Source organism: Bombina bombina, chromosome 3, assembly GCF_027579735.1.
Source record: "Bombina bombina isolate aBomBom1 chromosome 3, aBomBom1.pri, whole genome shotgun sequence".
Classification (NCBI taxonomy): Eukaryota; Metazoa; Chordata; class Amphibia; order Anura; family Bombinatoridae; genus Bombina; species Bombina bombina.
In genome coordinates, this window is record NC_069501.1 from 1231268160 (window position 1) to 1231291147 (window position 22988).

The window sequence follows — 22988 nt, forward strand, 5'->3', positions numbered from 1 at the left end:
CACTTGTAATCTGGCACTTTATTTGCAGCCTCTTATCATTCAGACAACCCTATGGCTAGTGAGATTGCCTGGCAGACTGTGCTAGGGATCCAGTATATGATAAGAACATTTAAACTTTAATTAATATAATGCATCAAATAAAAGCTAACACACAGGTGCCCAGATTGCAAGTGGAGCTCTATTGATAGCGCACAAAATAGCACTAGAAGATTTAGTATGAACAAGGACATGAAGTAACATAAAACACATCTAAAACATATTAAAATAAATTATTACACTCATATATAGAAATTTTATTTGAAATATGTTTATTATAAGTTAAACTGTATAAAAAAGTTTTTTTTAAAAGCATATGGTATATGACAACCTTGCCAAATTATTAAACCCATTGGTTAAAAATCGTAATTTTGATATTAATTTCATATTTATTCTTAATAGTGTTGATTGATTTCTTTAGTTATGTAACCATTTCTTATTCCATATTATATTGGCAACCTCTGCAATACATATTTACATGTAATTTGATGTAATATTACTAAAATATTTGGTAAATGAACACATTTTACAGATGGGTAAACAAAGTGATTTGTTCTTGAAGAAAGTCAGTAACATTGTCGGCCTGTTGAAGGCAAAAAACATATCACAGTAAAAGATCACTGAAATTGTAGATGTATCACGTAGTTCTATAAAGAATATAAAAAACATGGATTGTGAGGGTGGCTTCGGAGCAGGGTTTCTGGATAACAGGCCCTCTACAACTAATCGTCGCTGAACAGTTCTCTCGGATACCTTGATGCATCCTGAATGTGTTTAGTCAAGAATCTGACAGGCAGTTTCCTATTTTTAGTGCAGATATCTCAAATTCTTGTCAGTTCTTGGTCTAGTAACACAATGTTGACTGAAAGCAAACTTACGTTTTGGGTTCAAATCATCCCCACAATCCATTTTTTTCTTCTTAATATTCTTTACAGAACTCTGTGATACATCTACAACTATCTATCTAAAGTCATTATTGTGCAGCACCACTTGTCTATTACCTGTCTACTCTGCATACCTATACATTAAAGGGTATTGATAGCCCTTAATCATTCTGCACAGTATGTCCTATTTCACTGTTTAGATGCGCAGCATAATTATACAGTACAGTGTGTTCATTTTCAGTGTATAAATATTTGGCATCATTATGCAGTACAGTGTACAGATATTTATCATCATTATACAGGGCAGCCTGTTCTGTTTTTTTTTAGTGTCTGAACCTACAACATCATTATACAGCGCAGCATATATGTTATCAGTGTATATGTACTCTGTATTAATTATACAATGCATTATATTAATTAGTATATAGATGCCTTTTATTCTCATATAATGGGGCATATTTATCAATGTGTGAGCGGACATGATACAAAGTAGCATATAATGTCCGCCGCACATCGACAAACATTGATAAATGCGTACGCTGTCGGCATATATCATTGCACCAGCAGTTCTGGTGAACTGCTGGTGCAATGCCGCCCCCTGCAGATTTGCAGCCAATCGGCCGCTAGCAGGGGTGTCAATTAACCCGATCATATTCGATCGGGTTGATTTCTGTCCGCCTCCTCAGAGCAGGCAGACAAGTTATAGGCCGCTGCTTCATAACTTCTGTTTCCGGTGAGCCTTCAGGCAAACAAGGGGCATCAAGCTCCATATATGCCCCAATGTGTGTTTTTTTAGTGTATAAATGTTCATTTTCATCACTATACAGTAACACTTATTGGTGAGTTGTACTGGTCCCCTGGCCAAAATTGCCAGTTCTCCACTGAAAGTTAATGTGATCTATTATTGGGCTTGAAAAATGTATACTTATTGGAAAATGTATCAAGATGCATTCAGAGCTTCTAAGAATTTACAGTTCAGGCTTGCAAAAGTGAGTCTGCAACTGCAAGACTCTGATTCTTTTCCAAGGTGGCAGAGATACAGTAAATCATCCAAAAGTCACTTGCTCAGGGTGATTGACAGGCCCTGCTTTCATGCAATTGGTTGCCCAAGAGCAGGGGGCAGGATTGAACAACAATGCTCTTCTGCAGTCTTACATTTTGCCAAGTTGAAATTGCAAGTGGGTTAGCTTTCTGCTTGAGAACTTGTCCATATGCAGCTTTCTGGTTAGACATGCTTATATCAGCCTAGGTATTTGGGGGGGAAAAAAGAGGTCATCCTGCCTCCAGGTTCATGTGTTTTATACATTGTCACCACTGTTTGATTCCTTATGCAGAGCCACCACTGATTTGCTTTGTTGTGCAGAGCCACCATTTTGGTACATTATGTTATGCAGAAATGAACCATTTAGTAACAGTATAGCAATCCAGAAATTCAGGGGTTAATCAAGCAGAGTGGTCAGACAGGCAGAGTTTAGTAACAGTATAGCAATTCAGCAATTCAGGGGTTAAGCAAGCAGAGTGGTCAGACAGGCAGAGTTTAGTAACAGTAGCAATCTAGCAATTCAGGGGTTAATCAAGTAGAGTGGTCAGACAGGCAGAGTTCAGTAACAGTATAGCAATCCAGCAATTCAGGGGTTAATCAAGCAGAGTGGTCAGACAGGCAGAGTTCAGTAACAGTATGGTAATCCAGCAGTTCAGGGGTTAAGCAAGCAGAGTGGTCAGACAGGCAGAGTTTAGTAACAGTATAGCAATCCAGCAATTCAGGGGTTAATCAAGCAGAGTGGTCAGACAGGCAGAGTTTAGTAACAGTATAGCAATCCAGCAATTCAGGGGTTAATCAAGCAGAGTGGTCAGACAGGCAGAGTTCAGTAACAGTATGGTAATCCAGCAGTTCAGGGGTTAAGCAAGCAGAGTGGTCAGACAGGCAGAGTTCAGTAACAGTATGGTAATCCAGCAGTTCAGGGGTTAAGCAAGCAGAGTGGTCAGACAGGCAGAGTTTAGTAACAGTATAGCAATCCAGCAATTCAGGGGTTAATCAAGCAGAGTGGTCAGACAGGCAGAGTTCAGTAACAGTATAGCAATCCAGCAATTCAGGGGTTAATCAAGCAGAGTGGTCAGACAGGCAGAGTTCAGTAACAGTATGGTAATCCAGCAGTTCAGGGGTTAAGCAAGCAGAGTGGTCAGACAGGCAGAGTTCAGTAACAGTATGGTAATCCAGCAGTTCAGGGGTTAAGCAAGCAGAGTGGTCAGACAGGCAGAGTTCAGTAACAGTAAGGTAATCCAGCAGTTCAGGGGTTAAGCAAGCAGAGTGGTCAGACAGGCAGAGTTCAGTAACAGTATGGTAATCCAGCAGTTCAGGGGTTAAGCAAGCAGAGTGGTCAGACAGGCAGAGTTCAGTAACAGTATGGTAATCCAGCAGTTCAGGGGTTAAGCAAGCAGAGTGGTCAGACAGGAAGAGTTCAGTAACAGTATGGTAATCCAGCAATTCAGGGGTTAAGGAAGCAGAGTGGTCAGACAGGCAGAGTTCAGTAACAGTATGGTAATCCAGCAGTTCAGGGTTAAGCAAGCAGAGTGGTCAGACAGGCAGAGTTCAGTAACAGTATGGTAATCCAGCATTAAGTAACACAGCACCCAGGAGCACAAGAAGCAACACCTATACTTGGGCAGTGTATGTAAGCACTGTAGGTACTTACATAGGCACTGATTTGCGCCAAGCAGCTCAAAGGATCCGGCTTTAGAGGAAGAGACGTGCGGCGATGACGTCATCACCTTATGCTCACAGAAACCGCCGCATCCCTGGTAACAGCCAGAGCAGCAACTGCCGTGTCCCTGGCAACAGCCAGGGTGGCGCAGGAAGCGGCGTGACATCTTTGGTTTGGATGTACAAGTTATTTTGGCAGTTTTGTAGACACCTCAGTGATTACAAACTTTCTAACTTTGAGCATTTTTTATTTATAATTCATACAGAGCAGGAATTCTCAGCCTTGGAACTCCAGAGGTTTTGGAACTACATTTCCCATGATGCTCAGCCAGCTTAAAGTGTCTGAACATCATGGGAAATGCTAGCTTAGCATCATGGGAAATTTATTTAAAAAACCGCTGGAGTGCCAAGACTCAGCACCCCTGATATAGAGCATGCAAATTCAAAGAACTTTCCAATTTATGTTTGTTATATAATTTGCTTTGTTATTTTGGTATTGTTTGTTGAAGACAATACCTAGGTAGGCTCAGGAGCATGCACTTCTGGGATATTGCTGCTGATTAAAGAATGCACATTTTTGCCTCTTGTCATTGGTTCTCCAGATATGCTCAGCTTGCTCCGTCCTAGTACTGCATTGCTGCTCCTGAGCATACCTATGTGTGCTGATCAACAAAAGACCAAGAGAACAACACAAATTTGATAACAGACATGCAAAGGAAAGTTGTTTAAAACTGAACCTGATATTTCCTCTTTTTTTTATAAAGTTGAATATATTCGTTCTCTTTTAAAAGAGGTCTTAATTACTTTAGGGGTTCTGATGATGCCTGTAATCGTTTAAATTCAGTTTTTAAGACTGTTGTTAATCTCCCTGAGATGTTGCCTATTCCTAAAGCTGTCTCTGACATGATTTCTAGGGACTAGTCTAAGCCAGGTAATTCATTAACTACCCCTCTGCATGGTTTAAAAATATATATCCTTTACCTACTGCTAATATTGATTTGTGGAAAACTGTTCCCAAGATGTATGGGGCCTTTCCACTCTGGCTAAACATACTACTGTTCCTTTGGAAGGCAGTACTTCTTTTAAAGACCCTTTAGATAGGAAGTTATTGTCTTTTCATAGAAGGCCCTTTCTACAAGCACGGTATTTGCTCAGGCCAACTGTTTCTATTGCTGATGTAGCTGCTGCTTCAACATACTGGTTGTCTAGACCTTCAGAACAGTGTTTTGATGACTCTGCAAGTGCAAATCTTTTGGGTTTGCTCAAATATGCCAATTCTTTTATTTGTGATGCTATTTGTGATGATATTATGAAGATTAATGTCAAAAACATGTATTTGGCAGTCCTTGAATGAAGAGCCTTGTGGCTTAAATCCTGCTCTGCTGATATGGTGTGAAAATACAGATTATTATCTCTTTCCTTTCAGAGAAAGAAGTTGTTTGGTTTTGATTTAGATTCTATAATATTGGCTTTTCGTCTTCAAGACAAAAAGTGCAGAGGAAAATCTAAAGCGTCTAATCATTTTTGTTCCATTCATAGGAATATGAAACTATAGGTTGACTCCTCTGCTCAGAAGCAAGGCACCTCTGGCTCAGCCTGCAGACCTAGTGCTAACAGAAGTTCTGGTATGGGCAGGTTAAGCCTCTTTCTCAGTTTCTCAGGGATATTGAATAGAATTCAAAACAAGGCCTCCCAGAGAAAGTTTTCTGTCCAATGTTTAAAAACATCATGTAAAAGCTCAACCTTTTTTCAGTCTGTCTCAGATCTGGAAGCTATGGGAGTGATTATACCAGTTCCTTTACAGGAACAGGGGATGGGATTTTAGAAAAAGAGAAGAAGAAGATTCCATCTTCCAACATGGAAACTATTCTGACTAGTCTGCCTTTTGTTTAGCAAGGTCAGTTTAGGTCCACAATAGATTTAAAGGATGCTTACCTTCATGTTCCTATTCACAAAGAACATTTCTAGTTTCTGAGGTTTGCCTTTCTGGATAGGCATTTTCAGTTTGTTGCTCTACCATTTGTTTCAAAAAAGTTATCGGTGCCCTTTTGTCTGTAATTAGAACTCATGGTATTGTTGTGTTTCCATACCTGGATTACACCATCATTTCCTTTAGCAGAATCTCACACCAACTAAATCTTGTTGTTTCTTCAACAACATGGTTGGAGGATTAATTTTCCAAAAAGTTCTTTGATTCCTCAAACAAAAGTAACTTTTTTGGGGTTTTCATTAGATTTAGCCTCCATAAATCTTACTTTAACAGAGAAGAGAAGGTTAAGATTGATGTTAGCCTGTTTGAACCTTCAGTCTCTCTCTTTACCCTTGGTTGATCTTTGTATGGAAGTTCTAGGTCTTATGATTGCAGCTTCAGATTCAATTCCATTTGCTCATTTTCACATGAGACCTCTTTAGCTTTGTATGCTTCGTCTATGGTGCAGAGACAATACTGTCTCAAAAAATATTTTTGGGTCCCAATACAAATCAGTGTCTGACTTGGTGGTTGGATTACCAGTTTATTATTCAGGGGTCTTCTTTTGCTTATTCTTCCTGGACTGTAAACACTAAAGATGCACCTCTCTCAGGTTGGAGAGCTGTTTGGGGGTCTTTGAGAGCAAAGGGAGTGTGGGATCCTCAGGAGGCTCCTTAAGCATGGTCTCTGTAGAAAAGAAAGTTTAATTTCCGTTTCCAGGCAGACAATGTAACAGTAGTGGCTTGTGTCAACCATCGGGGGGGGGGGGGGCGGACTCACAGTTTCCTATCCATGAGGGAGATGTCTCAAATTCTCTCATGGGCAGAAATCAATTCCTGTCTAGACTCTGAGATTCATATTCCAGTGGTGAACAACTGGGAAGGGGACTTTCTCATTCATCAATCTCTACATCCAGAGGAGTGGTCTCTTCACCAGTATGTGTTCAATCAGATTGTGGATCTTTGGGGTCTCCTAGAGAAAGATCTGATGGCTTCTTGTTTGAACAACAAACTTCCAAGGTATGCTGCAAGGTCTAGGGATCCCCAAGCAGAGTTAGTGGATGCTAGTAGTTCCTTAGTCATTTCAGCTTTTTTTTGTCTGTTTCCTCCTCTGGTACTTCTACCCAGAGTGATTTCCAAGATAAACCTAGAGAAATCTTCGGTAATCCTGATTGCACCAGCTTGGCCTCGCAGGATTCAGTATAAAAATCTGGTTCAAATGTGCAGCTATCCTCGTTGGCCTCTGCCTCTACTGTCAGACCTTTTGTCTCAAGGTCCATTTTCCACCCAGATCTCAAGTCTCTGAACTTGATGGCATGGAAATTGAACGTTTAGTCCTTAAACATCAGGGTTTATCTGATTCTGTGAATGAAACCTTAATACAGGCTTGTGAGTCTGTAACTACTAGGATCTGTCATAAGGTCTGTTCTCTGAAAGAGGCATATTGCTAATCTTCACGATATTTTTGGTTTTCTTCAGGCTTTGGTTCGTATTAAACCTGTAATATGTCACTTTCTCCTCCATGCAATCTTAACTTGGGGACTATACAGATCTAGTAGTAGAGGAGGATGAGGGGCCTGCTCCGAAGAGTTTACCCTTTAAACATTTGTAACGACACAGAGCAGATGCGCTTTGGAACCTTTTTAAATCTTGTTCTCAACTTACCAACTCAGGACTCCTGGTGCTTTTTTTCAGTTTTTCAATCATAGCCTCTGTAGCCAACCAGAGAGCAAACAAACATCTTCATAGAATTTGACAGCATGCGCTCCCCTATCTCCTGCTCATGTGCAATACTCACTTTTATAGTTTTGAGGTCCATCGAGATGATCCTTAAAACACCTATTGTTTAAAGGGATAGAAAGATCAAAAATGAAATGTGCATTGCAATTTGAAATATAAACATTTTTGCAATATTTTTCCATTAAAAAATGCTTTTAGTAAAAGTTATTACTGTTTTTCAGCAGCATACGCACATATCCTGTGAGGGCCGTGTACCAGTATACAAACACTATGCCTGCTCAGAGAGGTGGCTGTGGTGTGTGTTGCTTCTGAAGATGTAATTTGTGTTACACAAGCTACTGCTGACCCTCTGATAAGGTGTGGTGTTTAAATGCTGGTGCACAGGCTTACACAGGATATGTGCGTATGCCACAGAAAAACAGTAATAACTGTTATTAGAAACATTTTTGCTAAATGAAGTCTATTACAAAATTGAAATGCTCCTATGCACATTTCATTTTGGTCCTTTCTATCCCATAACATATCTAATTTGCTGTGGCTGATTAATAAGAGATATAAATGAGCTCATACACTGATCAAGCAATCGTTGTGTAGTATGTTGCAGTGTCTCCCACTTTCCCTAGGTAAGTGGAAAACCACAATATTCAGAGCTAAGATAGAGGGAAAGTGAGCAAGAATATTTACACTGTAATGGGGGGGGGGTTCTACCCATAGTCAAAACTTTCATGATTCAGATAGAGAATGCAATTTTAAGTAACTTTCTAATTTACTCTTGTTATAATTTTCTCTTTGTTCTCTTGGTATCTTCATTCGAAAAGGCTGGAATGTAAGCTTAGCAGCCTGCCATTTTTGGTTCAGCACCCTGGGTAGTGCTTGCTGAATGGTGGCTACATATAGACACCAATCAGCAAGTGCTACCCAGGTGCTGAACCAAAATTGGGCCGGCTCCAAGCTTACATTCTTGCTTTTCAAATAAAGATACCAAGCGAATGAAGAACAATTTATCTCCCCTAATCCTGGTCCCCCACAACTCCATAGCCTTGCACAACCATGTGTGCCTTTCAATAGACTTCAAAAACAAAACTCTGGTAACCTTATTCTCATTCCTCTTGCACTATAGCTGCCACCCCTTCACTTGTGCACTCTGTTTGCAACAAGCTCACTTTTATCCATGACCTCTTTATCTCCCACTCTCTCAACCTTCTGGCTCTCACAGAAAACTGGCTCTTTGCTTCAGACACAGAATCCACTGCTGCACTGTCACATGGGGGTCTCCACTTCAGCCACACACCTAGGTCTGGTAATATACAGGAGGTGGTGTTGGTATTTTACTTTCCTCTCGTTGCACTTTTCAACAAATACAACCCTTTCTCTTCCCTCACATTTTCTTCTTTTGAAGCACACATGATTCGCTTATTCTCTCCCCTCTCTATATGTGTTGCAGTCATATACCCCCCCCCCCCCACCAGCTCCTCAACTCAATTTTTAGATCACTTTGCTGCCTGGCTACCCTATTTCCTTTCCTCAGACCCCCCTGCCCTCATTCTTGGCAACTTCAACATCCCTCTTGACAATCCCACTGCCTCCTATGCAAAACAACTTCTGCAACTCACTTCCTCATTCGGCCTGCCACAATGGACTGACTCTCCCACTCCCAAAGATGGTCATTCCCTTGATCTGATTTCAAATTTTCAAACTCCCCTTTTACTCTTTTTGACCATCATCTCCTCACTTGCAACATCTCATCCCTCCCTACGAAAAACCCCTCCCACTACCCCTCACACCAAACTTTGCAGAGGCATTAAGTCATTAGATTAGCAACAGCTCGCTAGCTCTCTCAAACCTGTTCTCTCTTCCATCCCTCCTTTTCCTGCCCTGAGCAATCTATCTGCCACTACAACTCCACCCTTACATCAGTCCTTGACAATCTGGCCCCACCTACCATAGCTCAGAAACCACAGACTCACCCTCAGCCCTGGCAAACTCCTTTGACACGGTACCTACACAGATGTTCCTGTACTGCTGAGTGAACACTGGAGAAAATCTCGTAGTTCAGCTGACTTTCTTCACTAAAAATTCATCTTGAACTCCTACTATTCTAATCTTTATAAGCGACAATACTTCTCTACTCTCATCTCTATTCTTTCCTCTAACCCAAAATGTCTGTTCTCATTGTTCAATACTCTTCTCCGCCCACCCCCACCTCCTAATACCACTTCTCTCTCAGCTCAAGATTTTTCTAGCCACAATAACAAAATTGACTCCATCAGAATTGAAATCAACTCTCAGCATATGACCAATCCCCCACCCCCTCAAAAGCTCACAATCATCCAAAATTCAAATAGCCATAAATTTAGCTCTTTTGCCCCTTTTACCGCAGAATAAGTTTCTGCCCTTATACTGTCCTCCCACCTCACTACCTCTCCCCTCGACCCCATCCCCTCACAGCTACTCCCCTCCCTCTCTTCTACCCTTACCCCTATACTCATACACATCTTCACATCTTCAACCTCTCCCTCAGCACTGGTATATTTCCCTCATCTCTAAAAGATGCACTGGACACACATATCCTCAAAAAAACTTCTCTCAATCCAACCTCCCCATCCAACTACCTCCCTATTTCCCTACTCCCACTTGCCTCAAAGCTCCTTGATTAGCTAGTATATGCACGTCTATCCCATTTCCTTACACTAAACTCCCTCCTTTACCCACTACAATCTGGATTTCGTCCCCATCACTCCACAGAGACAGCAATTGTTAAGGTTACCAACGACCTACTTACAGCAAAATCCAAAGGCCACTTCTCTCTGCTTATCGTCCTTGATCTGTCTGCAGCCTTTGATACAGTCGGCCACCCTCTTTTGCTCCAAACCCTCCAATCCTTCGGAATTTGTGAGACACAGCTCTCTCTAGTGGTTCTCTTCCTATCTATCAACCCATACCTTTAGTGTAGCCTTCTCTGAAGCATCCTCTGCCCCGTTACCACTTTCTGTTGGGGTACCTCAAGGCTCTGTCCTCGGTCCCCTTCTCTTTTCAATCTACATGTCATCATTAGGTTCCTTAATAAAGGCCCATGGTTTTCAATATCATTTGTATGCCGATGACACTCAAATCTACCTCTCTGCACCAGACCTTTCTCCTTCCTTGCTAACCTGTGTCACTAACTATCTTTCTCATATCTCATCTTGGATGTCCTCTCACTACATTAAGCTAAATCTCTCCAAAACAGAGCTCCTTATTTTCCCCCTTCTTCCAAATTCTCCACAACCCATTTCTCTATAACTGTTGATAACACCATCATTACCCCCTACCCCGCATGCCCGATATCTTGGGGTAACTTGACTCAGACTTTTCTTTCACTCCTCACATTCAGTGCTGCTTTCACCTTAAAAACATCTCTAAATTTAGACATTTTTTTACACAAGACCCAAGATTTTAATCCACTCTCTCATCCTTTCCCGCCTCGACTACTGCAACTCCGCCCTCTCTGGTCTCCCTAGCTGCCACCTAGCTCCTTTACAATCCATATTGAATGCCTCTGCCAGGCTCATCTTCCTCACACGTCACTCTTCATCTGCTGCTCCTCTCTGCCAATCCCTTAAGAAATATCTTGATTCAATCTGCTTGCAACATTGTTTTACTTTTCATATTGATTCCTCCTTCCTAAAATGAATATTGATACAAATACAAATATAAAATGTACAATTTGTATGCATATTTTTTCAATATTGAATATAGACAATAGTTCTTCTCGAGAAATTAACTAACTTATCATTGTTTTGCTAATTTTAAGAATGATTAGTATTTCTTAATTTTGTGACTATTTTTCTGTTGATCAATCATGTTTGACAATTTAGAGATGTCAATACCAAATACTGCAATGTACAACAAAATTTAGTGACCCTCATTATTTGTCTGTACATATGTATAATATGTCTCAAATGTGGTGTGTTGAGGGTTAATGGTTGAGGGGTGTGTTACCCATCAACCAATCATGTTCTACTGCTCCATTTTTAAAAGTGGGGAAATGACCAAGACTGTAGTGTCTATGATTACGGCTCTATAGCCGAAACGCGTACGACCTGTCATTCCTGACCCTATTCCTGTTTTTTCGACTATTGTGCGATTTTTAATCCTTTGCTAATAAATTGGCTGTTTTTTTGTTTTTTTTATTCTGGTATCAGGACTTTTCTCTTTTTTGCATTTACTTACGGGCTGCAAGGAGTTCGCTTTCATATCCTGATATCTAGATCCTCCACTAAGTATGCCGCTGTGATATGCCATCATTACAACTAAAGGGGCACCCTTAGCCACACATGGGTGGATACATAGACTACCTTCCGGGATTCCTCCAAGCGGCAAGCATTGTGTACAAGTACGCTACGTTCAGTTGGTGACGTAATCGAATCCCATTTTTATTTTTTTTATTTTTTTTTTAGATTAGGGCTTTGGGCAATTGTAAAAGAGCTGAATGCCCCTTTAAGGGCAGTGTAAAAGAGCTGAATGCGCTTCTAAGGGCAATGCCTGTACAAATGCCCCTTTAGGGGCAATGGGTAGCTTAGTTTTTTTTAGAGTTAGGTTTTTTATTTTGGGGGGTTGGTTGGGTGCTGGGTTTTATTGTTGGGGGACTTTGTATTTTTTTACAGGTGAAAGAGCTGTTTAACTTAGGACAATGCCCTAGAAAAGGACCTTTTAAAGGCTATTGGTAGTTTATTGTAGGCTATGGGGTGTTTTTATTTTGGGGGGCTTTTTTATTTTCTTAGGGCTATTAGATTAGGTGCAATTGTTTTTAATTTTTGATAATTTTCTTTATTATTTTTGTAATCTTAGTGTTTTTTTATTTTTCAGAATTTTATTGTTTATTTTTTTGTAATGTTAGATTTTTTAAAAAATTTTGTAGGATTATTTTTTTTATTAGAATAGTAAGGTTAGGTTAATTTATAGTTTAATGTTAGGTTTATTTTTATTTCACAGGTAAGTTTTTATTTATTTAAATATAGTTATATTGTAATTTTAATTTAAAGTTAGGGGGTGTTAGGTTTTGTGGTTTATAGTTTAATTTAGTGTTTTGCAATGTGGGAGGACTAAGGTTTAGGGGTTAATAGTTTTATTTAGTGGTGGCGATGTGGGAGGCCGGAGGTTTAGGGGTTAATAGGTTTATGTAGTGGCGGCGATGTGGGAGGCTTAGAGGTTAATAGGTTTATTTAGTGGTGGCAATGTGGGAGGCTGGAGGTTTAGGGGTTAATCATTTTATTTAGTGGTGGCAATGTCAGGGAGTGGCGGTTTAGGGGTTAATAACTTTTATATAGTGTCTGCGATGTCGGGGAGCGGTGGATTAGGGGTTAATCACTTTATTTAGTGTTGGCGATGTAGGGGAGCGGCGGATTAGGGGTTAATCACTTTATTGAGTGTCTGCGATGTCGGGAGCGGTGGATTAGGGGTGTTTAGACTAGGGGTTTATGTTAGGGTGTTAGGTTTAAACGTAACTTTCTTTCCCCTATAGACATTAATGAGGTTGCGTTACAGCGATCTCCATTCCGTACTTTAGGTGTTATTTTTTTTCCTAACACTTTCTCCCCATTGATGTCTATGGGGGAAAGCGTGCACGAGCACGTCAAATCAGCCCTCGGCTTTTGTGTGGTTTGGAGCTTAATGCACCATAATGCACAGCACATTATGTTTAGCGCAAAACTCGTAATCTAGGTGATCATTAGTTAAATACAAGTCTGACCAATTGATGTCAATAAGAAATGAAATTGTTAAATTACAAATGGAATTGAACAAGTTAAGAGATCATAGTGAATATGGGGCATTTGATAGACTATTGGCTGATGTTATAGAAAGTTTGAAAAAACAGCCCATACAGGCTAAATATGTTACATTTTTAAGGGATCAAAGAGATTATGATAGTGGTCAGGTTTTCATTTGGCAAAAAACACAGAGGTTTAGAATTTACAACAATAAAAAGGCTAATTCCAATAAAGATGATAATGATATCCCTATGGGACCACGTAGACGTAGGAGGAATACATCAAATAAAAGGGTTACTTTCAGTGATGTGGAAACTACTGATGAGGATTCATCCTCTCACTTACAGTCTACCTCTTGTGAGGAGAATACATTTTCTGATTTTGACACTAATGACACATCAGATGTTAATGTAGTATCTACAACTATTGACAAACATTCAGTACCTTCAACTAGAAAACCCAGTTTAGGGGCTATAGCTGACTAGTAAGGCTGTTATTCCCACCAATAAAGTGCCTTTGGTTACTCCTCAGACAAATAAAAAAACAGGAGATAAACATACTCCCACCCAGGTTTTTCAGGTGGCACAGGGTCATCCGGGAGGGGGATGAAAAGATACAGTAAAAGGCCAACACAGATACACACTGAGAGACAACAAGAGCCTACCACGCTAACTACAACATGTAATGTAATCAACTTGTCTTTATATCATTTATCTGATTGTGATGTAAGGTGTTATACAAAGGTTTTTTTGTTTGTTTGTTTCTTTTTTATGTGTGTTTTTATTGTATTTTAAAATGTTTAAAACTGTCAGATTAAGTGTAACCATTTAACCATCTTCCGGTTTGATCTCGGAATATTTGACAAGAGCCCCTAAATATCCGCTGGAGGGCACGACTGATACTCTTTTGCCTTATTAACAGGACGGTGTTAGGGCGGTATTTACTCTACAATTAATTTGAATATTTTTGTTAGGAACTTTACGATTATTCACGGACTGCATTTATTCACTCATAGCACTTCGGCATTTGAGATATTGTGTGCATTATTATTGCCTTTTTTTCCATTTCTGTGTATATTTTTTTATATAATATTTGGGTAATATAATATCTAGGTAATACCAGTTTTTGTATATCCCTGCATATTGGGAATTAGCGCAGACTATTTCCATTTGTGTTTATAAGTTTTTCTCTTCTATCTATTATCTACTGCTTACCCAGTCAGTTAACAATTGAATATCTCATCAAGAGATTAGCATATTTTAGTTATAAGTAGAGTTCAAATTAAGTCGTGTTCATAGCAAGTTTGTAGTTAGTTATACCAAGCACCATGTGTGATACTTTTGGAGAATGTGAATTGAGACAAAATAGACATAGAGATGTAAATTTATTAAATTTAGACCAGAATATCATAACTCCTGTACTTTGTGACCTAGAGATGCTGTTTAAATCTCTAGAACGGTTATTAGAACAAGATACCAAAGACTGGCAGGATTGATAATTATATTTTACATAAGATTATACCTAGAGGGTTAAGAATCTTTAAACATCTAGCGTTTGAACTAGATGAGGTTGAACACGCTACTGAGTGGGAGTCAGCTTTACATGAGTGTTCCACCAAATTGATTAAAATTTTGATAAAGTATAGAGAACAAAGACTGGATAAAAATAAAAAAGAGATTGAAGAATTAACTCACAAAATACACCCATTTAAGGCTGATGAAAATGGATTAATAGGAATAAGAGTATACAATTTAGGATTAAAAAATTGGATTCAGAGTTACAGGTTAACAAACATAAGAAACTCATTAGGGACATTGAAGATTTCCAACAAAATAAAGTGTATACATACAAACTAGAATCTAAATCAATTACACATATAAGAGAGTCTAGTAATCAGGGGAATCAGAATAATCAAAGTCGCCTAAAAAAAGAATGTAGAATATCCTAATTTTAATAATTATAATAACAAAAATCAAAAGGGATATCAGACACCATATGATAGTCCTAGAAATAATATACAAAATAATGAGTTCAAACCTAGGCGAAACTTTCACACATGCTATAACCAAAATTCAAATCAAAATCCATCCAGATATACAAATTCTTATCGCCATAATCCACAAAGAATAGATTGGAGGGACAATACTCCTCAGTGGAGAAATCCCCATAATAATTATTATTATGAAAATGGTAGGGACCTCCCAAGAGGTAAACCACCTCACCAATTTTTCAACCATCATAGTTACCAGATTCAAACTAGTTAATACGAGAGGAACTAGTAACTCATGGGACACTGCAGAAGCAAGACCTAAAAACTAATGAACTAGGTAATAATAGTAGTAATTTTTTAGAGCAACGAGTTGGCCCCATAGAACCAGGGATAAATCAATCTACAAACCACTCTCTAAACATTGCACAAGCCCAATCAAGGCCAGGAAAGAGGTCCCTAGAGCTAGACGGGGAACAAGAGCAGGAAGAAGAATACAGGCAACAAGAAAGAAGAATGAGGAACTAAAAGCAGGTCACACTGACATTTTTAATCTAGCTGGGATCACATTAGACAATAATGATATTCGCATGCTAAACAAGGGCCTTAATTTTGCACCCAAATCAAAACCTAATAAATTTGAAACATTTGTGGACTTACATAAGTCTATTAGAAAATTAACACTCAAACGACATTTTCTCAAAAACCCTGTGCATAGAACTACCGATAATACAGAATACATGCAGGCTTCAGATCTAGATAATATATCTATCCACGAACCTACACCAGACATAATACATTCTAAATTCAAAGGAAAATCATCTTTTTACCCTGTTGAATCCCAAGGTGATCAAATTCCGTTTTTTAGCAAAATGGTTTTAAATTATTTAGAGAGGGCATTCAAAAATGAGGCTAAAATATTAAATAAACAACGGTAATTTAACGATCCTTGAAAGAAAAGCTTTAAATAAATTAATGAACAACAATGATATTGTCATTCGCTCTGCCGATAAATGCGGAGGCATAGTAATCCAACGAAGAGAACATTATTTAGAGGAAGCATTCAAACTTTTAAACAATACTAACACATATAAAATCTTGCATCAAGATCCAATCACCAGGTATAATAAAGACCTGGACAAACTAATTTTGAGAATTCATATATCTGGTCCAATAATCCATTTGAGAAAAATATAGTCAAATACAATCGTTATATCTACAATGTTATTATCTTATGGCGAGGAAGTGATTTAGATATACAAGCCTTTTATCAATATATTAATAATAATGATTTTAACCTGAAATTTACAGGTATACATTCTAAGTCCTCTATTGAATTTTTAGATTTAGTGTTGTATAGTGATGATAATAGTTTAGTAGTAGCAGTTAGGAATTTTAGGAAACCGACTGAGAGAAATAGTTTTATTGATTATACCAGCGCTCACAAAAGAAGCTGGATCAATAATGTTCCCTATAGCCAATATTTGAGGATGAGAAGGAATTGCACACATGAAGTTTTTAAGAGAGGCTGATATCTTGGACAATAAATTCCTTAAAAAAGCTTATGATGCAAATTTGCTTAAGGATTTAAGAGTAAAGAGCTAAGAATAGAAATAGAGCAGAACTTATATCTCCAGATTTAGGACGGACCGCAAAACAAGATACACAAGGGAATATACCTATTAGATTTATAACTACCTTTAATGAGGGAGACAATAAAATTAAAGGCATCCTGAAAAAACACTGGCCTATATTAGTAGCTGACCCAGTATTGGGAAGCCATATTGGAGATCAGCCTGTTATTACTTTTAAAAGGGGAAAACATTTAAAAAATGTGCTGGCTCCTATTAAAATTAGAACTAAGAAAAAGGGATTGGTCAATAACCCTTCAAATACAAATTGGTTAGTTAATAATAAGGGTACTATGAAATGCGGGAAGAAAAAGTGTGGTATGTGTCCACACATCAATACTCCTATCTTCCACAATTCCAATTGTTCAGATGAATTTAACATCAAAGTACAGAGTAACTGCAATTCTACTCATGTAGTGTACCTTTTGGAATGTGGGTGTGGTCTATTTTACATAGGTCGCACCAAAATAAAAATTAAAAGAAGGTTCTACGAGCATGTGTATAATATAAAAGAAAAGTCCAAAAAACACAATGTCCCTAGACAGTTTATGGAATTTCATAATAGTGATCCAAGTAGTTTGAAAATACAAATCATTGATTGGGTTCTCCCCAAAGAGAAGGATAGACTTTTAAAACTACGTAAACTAGACACTGTATGGATATATAAAATTAAATCTCTACACCCTCTAGGCCTAAACATCTATATAGATGTGGCAGCTCATATGTAAGCAGATGGCACGCTTTCATGATTATGAAAATAGATCAATTTTATTATATTACCATCTTTACAATCGCAGTCATGATTAGTGTTATCTATCAATAGGGGTGCGCATCAAAGGTTATATATTTCAGGGAGTAGGTTTATGCACATATAGAAAGAATAACCATATTAGCCTGCAGTTTAGACTGGCACAAAGGTAGGCTATAACAATTGTTTAAAATTATATTTTGATCAGCCCTAATATGAGACAATTCTTTAAGTCCATGTTTTTAATATGGTTAAGCAGGAGAAGTTCATGAATTTGGGATATATATACATTTTTATTAACCTTGTCCTATAAGAAGTGTGAAATTGTATGATATAATATTATTATGTATGTTTCATGATGTAAGGTGTTTTATGATGTAAGGTGTTTTAAAAAGTTTTTAGTTTTTTTTTTTTATGGTGTTTTTATTGTATTTTAAAATGTTTAGAACTTTCAGATTAAGTGTAACCATTTAACTAACATCCAAATAGGCCGACACCTGGGAGGTGTGTTTACCTGTACACACCCTCTCTTCCAATTGGCTATTGAAACCTTTATCAAGGGGTTTGTTACTTGTTAGTTCATATGTCATTAATATTATCCTCTTGAGAAAGCCGGTCCGCAGAACGGGAGAAACGCGTTGAGGTTCCTGTCACCCCATCATAAGTCATCCTTATGTTGGTGTTTTAAAGTAATTTTAGCAATTTTTTATTGTGAATACGAACTCCTGTATCCTGAGACCGGAGACTGACCCTTTTTTTGGGAAACACGGTGGTTATGCATGTAGGGCATGTCTATTGTCATCCTTCTGGACCTGATCCTGTGAATTATTTACCTGATTGTCTGTATTGACAACATGCTAATATTTCTTGCACATCCTGTAAGTGTGATTTTATGTCTGCTTCTGTCATTGTATAATAAACTCAATTGAATTGAGTTTTGCGCTTCTTTTGTGTCCTTGTTCACCTGATTGTGAAGTTAAGTTATTAAATTATGGTTTGGGGTTTAGTCCCACTAAACCATTTAATTTATTTCAAACAGTATTGGACTTAACCCCTTGAGTGCTAATGACGGCTCTGAGCCGTCACAGAGTTTCCCACTCTGGTGCTAATGATGGCTCAGAGCCGTCACTAGCACTCTCCCACCTTGAGGGAGATCTGGGGGCTCCCACCCACTCCTACCCCAGTGATCAGGCCTGCATAGTGACAGGCATCACCCGGGCTTCATGTTATGCGTAGTGACGTCACGCGCAATAACGTGATGACGTCACTGCACAACTTTATTTATACTTAACAATGTTAAGTATGCAGGGGGCATGCTGCTTAGAAGCCTGTATCTCAGACATCTAAGCAGCTACAGACCCCCAAGACCCACCATTGGAAAGGTAATTGCCTAACCTTTCCGACAGTGTAAGTCTTGGGGATCTGAAATAAATTAAAAAAAGTTAAAAATATATATTTTTAAAAATATAAAATAAAAAAACCCTTTAAAAAAACCTTAGCACCCAGGTGGGAAAGTGCTTTGCACTCAAAGGGTTAAACAACTTTATTAGAAAACTTACCCTAAAGAAATATTTCAGTTCAGACTCTTCTTCTAACATTTCCTCACAGACACATAATTCTAATTTTCTCCACTAACTCTGAAGGTGTATTTTCCTTTCAAGAGACAATGGATGTCCAGGCCTTGGAGGATTTGGGTGCAGAGTCTGTACAGAATATTAATAGTAATAATTTCCCTAAACTAAAAGCACCATCTACATTTTACCGTATACATGCAAAATTTTGGAGCTTTTTCATTGCAGAATTGTTGAGGAACTCATCATGTAGGACCAGTCTGGGACCACTGTACCATCCAATTTGTCTATGGAAGAGAAAGAAGCTTTGATCTCTCTTAGAGACAACCATTCGATTGTCATCAAACAGTCAGACAAAGGTGGAAGTATAGTGGTCCTAGACAGATCTCAATATGTTGGGGAGGCTTTGCGTCAGCTAGGTGATACGTTTACTTATTTGGCACTCAGCGGGAATCCTGTGAAGAGGTTTCAAAATGATCTTAAGCATATTATAGATGATGGAATATGTTTAGGAGTCATGGATGAAAATACAGCTAATTTTCTGTACATTGACAATCCCGTGACAGCCTCATTGTAGCAGGTATAGGATCATTACTAGAGCCTTTATCTGAATGGCTAGACACCATATTACAGCCAATAGTTTTGAATCTATTGGATACTACACTCATATTCACACTTGTAAAAAATATTGAGTGGTTTGAGGAATATAGTTGGCTCACTGTTGATGTGAATTCCTTGTATTCAAGTATTCCGCACGTTAAGGGCTTGGAAGCGCCGAAATTCTTTTTAGAGCCGAAAGGAAATATGGATATGGAAGTTGTGCTTTATGTTCTAAGAGTTACTCGGTTTCTCTTGGAGCACAACTATTTCTGTTTTATAGGGGTATTTTACCTGCAGCAATAAGGCATAGCCATGGGGGCTAAATTCGCCCTGGCTTATGCCAATATATTCATGGACTGGTTTGAACGTATGTTCATCTATACAGAAAATAATCCCTTCCATGGTTCCATTCAGTTCTATAAATGATTTTAAATGACTTCATTTTTGTTTGGCCTGTCGATAAGAATAAAGGTTGAATCATTTCTGGAATACTTGAATGGAGGTAAAACTGGTATAACTTTCACTTATGATTGGCATCAGGACAGTATTAATTATTTGGACATCACTTTAGTGGGGGATTAAAATGCACAATGTGTCCATACCAAACTCTATCGCAAACCAATCTCTGGCAATACCTTATTGCATGCCAGGAGTGCTTACCCCAGGCATGTTTTTAGGGGGATTGCCACAGGCCAGTTCATTAGGACAAAAAGAATTTGCTCCAGAGAACAAGATTACTCAGATGAGAGTAACAGAATGAGGAAACTTCTTAAGGATCATGGTTACAGACAGATGGCACATATAGATGTGGGGATTTAAGATGTAAAGCTTGTGATTATATAACTGTCAGTAGGGATTTTTATTCCTGTATTACGGGCCAAAATTTTCAGACAAAAGGTTGTGTTAAATGTTCATCCAATTATGAATATACTGAACATTGTCTTCAATATGTGGGTATGACGACAAGAAAAGTCAGATCACACATTCGAGAACATCTAGGTTACATCAAAAATTATAAATATTGCTCAGCTTTGCCAGCACATTTCCTTAAAGTCCATCATCTGTGACATACAAAGCCCTCAACTGCACTGATCCCCCCTACATTTCAGACCTTGTCTCCAGATACTTTCCCTCCCGCCCCCTTCACTCTGCTCACAATCTCCTACTCTCTCTTGTTACCTCACATTCCCATTTACAGGACTTTTCAAGACTGGCTCCCATCTTGTGGAACTCCCTGCCTTGCTCCACAAGACTCTCCCCTAGTTTTAACAGTTTCAAAAACTTCCTAAAGACTCTAATATTCAGGGATGCATACAGCCTACACTAACCTTTCCTAACTCCATTGCTATCCCCTTGAACCCCTTAGAATGTAAGCCTATGAGCCCAGCTGTTTGTAGATCACCTTCATAAGAGCCGACTACAACAGTGCAACTCTTGGCAGGGCCCTCTACCCATTTGATCCCTATATATTTTATCTTGTACACCAACTATTTTTATAGCGCTGCGGAATCTGTTGGCGCTCTACAAATACCTAATAATAATAAATGAAACTTTAATTTTGCCTAGACTATCCCTTTAATATTTCTTTTTAAAAAAAAGGATGCTGTTTATATTAATAGGGCAGGGCCCCTTTAACTGCACATAAATTGTTTTATCCTACTCACATAGCGAATATCTGACAGAGCTAAACTGGATATATTTTATACCTTTGATTTTCTGTAACAGAACATGAGCCATTAAATGTCCCAGGCGCAGTGTACGAGCGGCACTGACATTCAGTTTAATAGATTGTATCAATTTTTCATTGCATTTTATGTCAGATTACAGAACATAAAATGTTATCTTCCGTCTGAGAAAACATATTTACTTCAAAAATATTTATTGACTTCATTTTTTTAAAGCACATTTAAATCTTATGCAATGTCTAATTAGTACCACAGGGACAAATAATTAACCCTTGCTTTATACTGCAGGATAGCTCAGCATTAGTGATTCTCTTTGATACATGAAGGAAAAGCTTTAAAAAAAATGAATATTGATTACATGCTCTTAAGTGCAGATTCACTGAGCAGTCAAAGAACATTATGAATTTGAGACCAAAAACAGATAATATATTTTGAACGTCTGACACCCTTTACATAAAAATCAGTACCAGACATAAAATATGTATTGATAGCAGTTTTTCTGCAAAATATTTTATACATATTTCTGTGATACAGTAACTAAATCTATTTTGTTTTGGAAGAATCCAGTCTCTAAGGAGTAGAAGGGTAGAACTGTTTGCATCAGAGCAGCAGTGCTATTCATAAAATCTAGGTAGCCAAGCATGCATGACAATATGTGAAATACACCGGCAGTAGCAGATATCCCTGAAGTAGATCTGTGGTTCATCCCCAGGCAAATTATATGAAAATATAACCTTGCAATTTTGCAGCACAAATTGTTTACGATGGCTATTAAAAAAACAATTAGGAGTGTGTCCTCCACATCTTTTTCTGAAGAGCACCATTTAGACACTACTGTAGTCACGGGTCAAGTCCTACGAAAAAAAGTGTGGGAACTCACCAAAACTTCCAATCCCTCACAATTAATATTGTTTTAAATACACCCGCACACACTTACATACACGCACACACACACTGTATTTATATGTATAGAATCTATACACTCTGGTTAATAAAAGCAAATTAAAACTAATGAAGGGCAGAATGGTTGCCTTTGGGCCGGAGGATGGACACCCATGGTTACATTTTTACATGGCAGTGGTAAAAATTTTATTTGTAATTTAGGATTCAGCTGATACTGAATATTGAGAAGCCAGACACACACTTTTTAAAACACATGAAGGGGCATTTGTATAGAGATGATGTTGAATAATCCAAAAAGCTAAGAGTCTTTGTTAAATTTTAGGCAATATTTCTCCCTGGCTCTCAGGATGTGTACGACTCTATAATGTAAACATCTGATAATGTGATTTAAAGTAAAATTATGGTCATAAGGGGTCTGAGTGTAATTTTCTTTTACCATTAACAGGTATAACAAGTAAATGTGAAGCAAGTAACACTAGCAGAGGAAGCAGGAGGCATGAGGGCACAATAATACTGAACGCAAAACAGGTCATCTTGCACTTTGGGATGAATCTGGTAAGGTTGAACATGCAGCAAATACATTATCTTGAACAGGTCACCAGTCTGCAGAGAATCTGACCATACATTGATAGGCATGCAGACTGTAACACCAACATAGATAAACAGACTGCAAATACTATTGGTGCATATTATAAAGTAATTGGGCTTGTCCAACTACAACATGTTTCACAAACACCTTTAATCGCAAGGACTATTTTCCTTTGTGTGTACACATGTATTTCCA